The following is an 8,111-nucleotide window of genomic DNA, read 5'->3' as shown; positions in this document are numbered from 1 at the left end:
AAAATCGGCAAAATTAAAAGGCAAAATTATGAATGAAAAGTTCAAATAAAAGTTGATACCAATCGATAAAACCGAAAAATATCGTTTATTATCGAATTTATAAGCACTTTAATTTTACCGATTTTGACATGGACGAGTCCACAGCAACCCTTGAGATGCACCCACTCCTGAAATCTATTTCATCTTACAGAAGCGTGGGTGCAGTAGATGAGGATGTGGCAAATTGAGCACTTCCATATTGGTCCTCAGTTCTACCCGGTCCCAGCACGGAGCTGGCATCCTGGGTATGCTGCTCCCAACACAGCAAAACGAACGGACGAACAAGTGATCCGAGCCGATGTTTGCTACTAGGAACGATTGCACATCAACATTCTTGATGAAAGTATTACATCAATCACAATGTGATGTGAAGTTGTGCCCTTAACATGCTGCTAACCTGTTGGGCCAAAAATATTCTCTTTTCAAATTTTTGCATTAAAATCGCGGCTCAATTTCAAACTCTGGTCGGATCTGTCGCTATCAGTAGTTCGACTATCCAAATTACCTACAAAAAATCGGCAAAATTAAAACGCAAAATTATGGATGAAAAGTTCAAATAAAAGTTGATAGCTATCGAAAAAACCGAAAAATATCGTTTATTATCGAATTTATAAGCACTTTAATTTTACTGATTTTTGTCGGTACCTAAAAAAACTACAGCAGTGCCATTTTTTGAGTTACCGGTAAATAATCGGTAAAACTAAAACGCAAAATTATGAATGAAAATTTTAAATAAAAGTTGATAGCGCTCTTGTTATCGATAAAACTGTAGGACTACTTTTTGGTCGCTTAAAAATTTCGTCGGTAAATCAAAAATGACTTTGAGAATCGCACTACAGGCCGCTAAAAGCAACAGTCGACCTATCATCAAGTTTTTTTGGGATTAGAGAGTGATTTAACCGATGCCCAAAATTTACCCAATTCTGTACCAATATTGAACAGCTTCTGGTGGTCTAGTCACATTTTTCTGCTTCTAGCATGTTGACTTCATGAGTAAGTGCTCTATCTCTTAGGTTTTCAGGGTTCGTATGATAAAGCTCATCGCGAAATTTGGTCTTTGATCAGCAGGTATGCAGCGAGCAACTAAATTTGTGATGATGTCCAGAAAAATTATATCAGCTACCCGAGAATTTGAGAAACTGGACAGCTCATTGAAGCGACGCACGTTGGTTCAGAAATGGATTGTCCTGGCCAAAAATCAAAATTTTGTTTTGTGAAAGATATTTAATTTCTGTGTGGAATTCGATAGTGAACATATTGCAACTAAGGAAACCAAAATAATTAGATCAAAATATTGGAAGGTGTGGAGACGAGAATTTTCCACATTTTTGAGAAATGCGTAATTTTTAAAAATTTCTGGAGAAAGAAGTAGCTATTTCTCGAAAACTATAACAGATATTGCGTTCCTTGTTTGTTAGGTAGGTAGGATTGTGGTATTTGAAAATCTTTTTAATAAATTATCGTAGCGTTTACACAACATGAGCTATTTTATTTTTCTTCAGTTACTAAATTTTATGAAATTCCAAATTTAGTTGACTAGAATTTTTGTAGAGCAACATGGAACAATGTTCTGTTTTCACAGGACGATTCCCGGGAGTCTTTTCTTTCAGCACATATATTCTTTTGTACCCATCCCGTTCCATCCGTTTAACACTTTTTGAAATTTATTGAAATTACATGGGTAAAAATGGGTGTTTTTCCATACCGTTTCCCATATGAATACATTTTTTTACATAAATTGACGTTTTTGTGTGGGTGACTTAGGGGATGGAAGATACCAAGAAACGGTCCTGACCGGCTTTAATATGGCAAAGCCCAGGATTTATCTTGGTCCCTCTTTCATCTCAAGTGGACACTAACCTCCCCGTGGTGTCACCTCTTTATAGAGAAGGTGCAGTCTTCGCATACAAGGCCCATATTACTGCCATACAGGAAATACGATTGATTGGGAAAGGCGTCACAGCAACACCTAAAGATGACGCACTGTATTTATTATAGATGCCATGACGTAAAGCATGAGGTTGGTTGCGGATTTTGTAGTTAGTCGGAGACTAAAACATCTGGTATCCAGCTACACCCCAGTGAATGAAAGACTTGCTGCAATTCGAATAAAAGCTAATTTCTTCAACATCAGCTTTATTTGCGCTCATGCTCCCACTAAAGAAAAGGACGAACAGACCAAAGATATATTTTACGAGCGCCTAGAAGAAACTTATGACCGTTGCCCTGCCCATGACATTAAAATTATACTAGGCGATTTTAATGCCAAAACTGGAAAGGAGAATATCTTTGGCCCAACAGTCGGGAATTTCAGTCGCCACAGTGAAACATCTGACAAAGGAATGAGGCTGATAGACTCTGCAGCTGCAAAAACATGGTAGTCAGCAGTACCAGATTTAAGCATCTTGATATTCATAAGGGCACCTAGCTGTCTCCAGATCAAAGAACAAATAATCAAATTGATCATGTTGTGATAGATGGAAGACATTCATCGAGCGTGTTGGATGTACGATCGTTCCGAGGAGCAAACGTAGATTCGGACCACTACATCGTTGCAGCAAAACTACGTACCCGTCAAAACGTTGCAAATAAAGCACGAACAGATACAATGCGGAAGTTGGACATCGGTAAGCTGCAAACATAACAATTGCTTAATGAAAGCACTCCTCGTCCCGATAACATATCAGCACAATGGTAAAATATTGCCCACTCTATGGAAACATCCGCAAAATCCATACTTGGATACCAGAGACCTCCACCAAGGAATCCATGGTATGACCAGGAGTGTCGTGCTGCTACCGAAGAGAAAAATGCGGAATATAGGGCTACTTTACAATCAATAGCAATGCGTAGGTATCGGGAGAAAAGGAGAGAGGAGAAACGTCTTTTCCGCAGGAAAAACAGAGAAATGGAATGACGGAAGTGTGAAAAAATCGAGATACACAGGAGCCAGAATGAAGTCCGAAAGTTCTACCAAAGAGTGAAACATCAAACTGATGGCTTTGCTATAGGCACATCCTCCTGTAGAGACCAGCAAGGTAATTTGGTAACTGATACGGATAGTGTGCTCAGGATATGGAAAGAACATTTCTCCAAACTGTTGGTATGCGATAGTAGCGAAGACGGTGAAGATACCACAGGTCCAATCCCAGAAGATGGCATTGAATGTATACCGGCCAGCCAAGATGACGTAAAGTCAGCAATAAATCCGCTGAAGAATAATAAGACAGCAGGAGCCGATAGCTTACCAGCCGAGTTGTTCAAATCGGAGGCGACATGCTGTTAAGGTGTATTCATCAGCTAGTTAGCACCATCTGGCAGGAAGAACGAGTACACGACGATTGGAACCTGAACATCCTGTGCCCTGTCCACAAGAAAGGAGATAAGACTGTATGCTCTAACTATAGGGGCATAAGTCTTTTCCCTACTGCCTTCGAGATAGTGTCAGGGATAATGTGCGAACGACTAAAGCCTATGGTTAATTAAATAATTGGTTCATACCTATGCGGCCTTAGACCTGGCAAATCTACCGTTGACCAGATATTTACCCTGCTGCAAATCTTGGAGAAGACCCAAGAGATCGACACTTACCACCTTTTTGTTGATTACAAAGCAGCCTTCGACAGACCCCTACGTTCAAAGGTATTCCAAGCCATGTCTGAATTTGGTATTCCTGCAAAGCTCATCCGGCTTTATAGAATGACATTAACTGATACTCCATCGTCAGTTAAAATAGGAAAGATCCTCTCCGAATAGTTTGGTACCAAAAGAGGTTTCAGACAAGGTGATGGGCTCTCGTGTGATCTTTTCAGCATTCTGCTGGAAAAGGTTATACGAGATGCGAAGGTGAACAGAAGTGGCACAATATATACAAACAGCCATATGTTACTTGCTTATGCCGATGACATTGAAATCATAGGTCGATCGGTAAAGGCAGTAACTGATACCTTTGAAAGACAAAGTTAATGGTTAGAAGACAAAGTTAATAGTGTCGTCGCGCAATGCGTCCATAGAGATCGGGCCAACTCTTGACGTTGGTTCATATAATTTTGAGGTAGTAAGGGACTTCGTCTACCTCGGCACCGCCGTAAACATTACCAACAACATCTGTTGTGAAATACGAAGAAGAATAGTGTTGGCCAACAGATGTTACTTCGGGCTGAGTAAACAGTTTAGGAATACAGCCACATTTCGTCAAACAAAAACAACTCTTTACAAAACACTGATACTACCCGTGCTGATGTATGGTTCCGAAGCCTGGGTACTTGCGCAAGCAGACAAGGCAGTGCTTGGTGTGTTTGAGAGAAAATTTCTTCGAAAGATCTATGGATCAATCAGCGTTGACGGTGAATATCGACGTCGTATGAACCACGAGCTGTATCTGATATACAACGTCAGTATAGATAAACGTATGGAGATGCAACGATTGCGTTGGCTAGGCCATATCATAAGAATGAGCGATGATGAACCCGCTAAAAAGGCGTATAAATACGTGCCACATGGCGGTGTACTCAGAATTGGCAGGTCTAAGCTTAGATGGGGCAAACAAGTGGATGAAGAGATGACAAGGCGCGGTATTCCAGAAAGCGAAGCACTAAACAGAGAGAATTGGAGATCTTTTCTTAGCTCGGCTTATGGAACAAATCGAGCCCTTCCCGCGAAAATGATGTAAGCGACATTTTTTCGAATTTCGTTATTTTATCTATGAAGAATATTCCAACACACCATCTCCCAAATTTTTAGAACTCAGCCATGTACCGTTACGAAATTAGAGCAAAAACAAATTTGATGTAAGCGCCATTTTTGCTTTTTGTGTACATTTGTTTGTGACAGCGAATTGTCGCTTACATCAAATTGCACATTTACATACCATGTCGTTATTCAACTATATTACAAAAAATACGTTTTAATCTTATAATTCTTCGAATAAATACTTGCTATAAAATTAGTGTGCTTTATTTTTAAATTGTATATAAGAATTTGATTTGTTTCAAATATTTTTTTTGATGTAACCACCACTTCTCAAAGTAAAAGCCTGATTGCGTGACAGCGAAAAAGATGTAAGCGACACCACAAACTACCGTTATATTGAAGATATTCCACAATTTTTTTTTTTTATTTTTTCAGTAAGTAGGATTTAATAACAGAACTATACCAAATTTGAATAAACAATTTTGGTTATATCAAAAGTTATTCAATAAAAGCCGTCTCCTGTAAAATTAGCTTTTTGTCGCTTACACCTTTTTCGCGGGAAGGGCTCGAAATGTTCTGTAATGGGCCAGCTAAGTACGGAAGACATTTTTTTAGTATATGAGATTTTTATAAAAACCCATGGAGTAGATTTTCTTTAATTTTTGAAAAAAAATTGAACATTGGTGGCGTCTTTTTTTTATTGGGATAGCCAATACAATCTTGTTTTTCAAAATAGTCTGGCTTAATCCCATTGTTGTTGTTTTATTATTTTAAAACAACTAATTTGTTAGTGGAAAAAGTTTGGCATTGTTCGCCAAGGGGTAAGGCAGGGAAGACTAGTTTCGATCCATGCCACTGGATCTCATCAGTTCCCTTGTTTCTTGTTTGTGGATATTCTCCACCGAAGTTCTTTTTCAATAACTTTTTCAACATGAAACTTTTTATACAAAAACATCAATCGTCAGCTCGAAGTGTAAAGGTGAACAAAGAAAAAACTTCAATGAGAAGTTTTTCTTTGGCAACCTAACACAAATCTGACGAAAGTGTTTGCGAAACAAACCAAACCTTTTTCCACTGCTATATGTCGTTGAATTTCGACAAATGTGCATTCGTAACATAACAAAATGTTGTTGGTAGCTCGTCGCAGCCAATCAACATAGTTTTACAGAAAAATTATAGATTTAAGAGGTTTTTAGAATTGTTGGCCCTTTTGCCTACACAAATATCGATTTAGATAATAGTTCAAAAGTGTTACGGAAGAGGTGGCAAAAGCAATGCGCCGCATTCTCCATTTTGAAAGTGCATCTTATTTTGGGAGTTATTCCATTCGATATAAATCGCGTCATCATCTCCCATCATTTCAGTTGTTGCCTAAAGACTGAGGATATAAAAAGAATATCAAAAGACTGGACAAAGAGTTACAGCTTATTTTGACGGTGACTAGGGAGGTTATATGGAAACAAGAAAATATTTTAAGTGGTGGAATGTGTTTATGGTCGCTGGAAGAAGGTTTTCATCGGAACAAAAGAAGCAAACAAATTTGCGTTAATACTGAAACCCCGTCTAACAGATCATTAAAGCAAACAACTCAACTACACCTTGGCTCCATGAATTTTCGGCGTTGAATCCCATAGTGGTCTTCCCAGTATATAACTAAAAGATTATTGACCTTTTTCTTTAAAACTCTCATTCATCTAAACAACGACTCGTCTTTTGACTTCCTTATAAGAATTTACCATAAAAAATCAAATGTTTCCACACCCAAGCGAAAAGAGAAAAATAAACAAAACCCACCCCCAACGAAAATCATAGGTCTGTTTCATGTTACCCAACATCGTCATCATCATCTGTTGCACTCCATCACTAGGGAAGAAAAACCATAAACCATATGCAAGCCACAATCATTGATTTTTGTTGTTGCTGCGAGTATGAGTGTGGATACATGCATATGTGACTAAATATAGATTTGAACATGTTTTCATAACTTAGTTCCGTTTTTATGCTAAACAGACACCATACACAATACTTCCTTTTTGCTTCTAGCAGACAATTTTTCTCAATGGGAATCTCATTTAAACTAAACTCTCACATAAATGTGTCCAATGCGTTTCTCATTGGACATATGCAACTCTAATAAGAATGTTGTCTCATTGAAGATCTCATAAGATCCCCAATGCTCTATGTATGCAGGCAGATCTGTATGTGAAGAAGGGAAACGTTTTACCACATTGTGTATATTTTATGTATGGCACGCGACTCTTTAGGGCAACAATAGGTGGAGTATTCCAAAAATAAGTTTTATTCTCCCCATTGTAAGAAATAAAAACTGTCTGGCAAAGATATATGTGAGTATTCGTATAAACGTCGCATTTGTGCGTGACGATCGGTGGTGTGATATTTATAGAAATCAGTGTCATCAGAATTTAATGTTAAGATGAATTTTTCTAATGTGTAATGCACCCTACATCTTGCTCTATTGGTTGTATGAATTTGAGAGTAATGAGGGTGAATTAGGATCAATTATAGATATGCTGACCAATAATTTCTGGCGACTCTATTCTTCGATACTTGATTTTTATACCCTCCATCATAGTATGAAGGGCAAATTAAGTTTGTTTTTCTGTTTGTAACACATCGAAGTAATTATTTACATATGAAGTATATAATTCGCGATCAGGATAAAATTCTAAGACGATCTAGCATGTCCGCCCGTCAGTCCGTTTTTTGTAATCATTCTAGCTTCTGCAATAATTGAGATAGAACGCTAAAAGTTTGCACCCGAGTGTCATTTTTCTATAGGCAGGCTAAGTTCGAAGATGGGCTATATAGGTCCACGTTTTATTATAGCCCCATAAAACGATACCTTCCGATTTAAGGTATTTTGAGGATTTTAGCCAAATTTTTTGACCGAACTAGCTGAAATTTGACATTTGAGGTTACCAATCATCAAGAAATTTATCCAATAAAAATTGTCAAGATAGGTTAACGTTTTGGTATAGCCTTCATACGAGCGTCACTAAAAAACCTTCTGGCCTAGGCAACAACCAGTGTCCCCAGGTGTCATTTGACATTTTTTTTGGAAAGTTTGACAGTTTATAGCCTAAGCGTACTCAGGATAGTTTCACATACGACGATGTGTTTACAGTGACTTGAAAAAATCACTTTCCAAAAAAAAGTGAATTTACTGGTGAACATTTTCGTCCGATAATTTTTCACAACTTTCGACGTGGATAATCACGGCAAGAGTGGATCGATCAAATTAAATCTTTGTATGTCGATAAAGGAGCATCATGGCACTATGAAACACTGGTTTAATGAATTCAATCCTGGCCGACACTCGCCAAAAAACTAAGTTCGTGAGGATAGTCCAAAAACGGTCG

Source organism: Musca autumnalis, unplaced genomic scaffold (genome assembly GCF_047663935.1).
Source record: "Musca autumnalis isolate F117 unplaced genomic scaffold, ASM4766393v1 scaffold_5, whole genome shotgun sequence".
Classification (NCBI taxonomy): domain Eukaryota; kingdom Metazoa; phylum Arthropoda; class Insecta; order Diptera; family Muscidae; genus Musca; species Musca autumnalis.
This window is presented reverse-complemented; position numbering follows the sequence as displayed.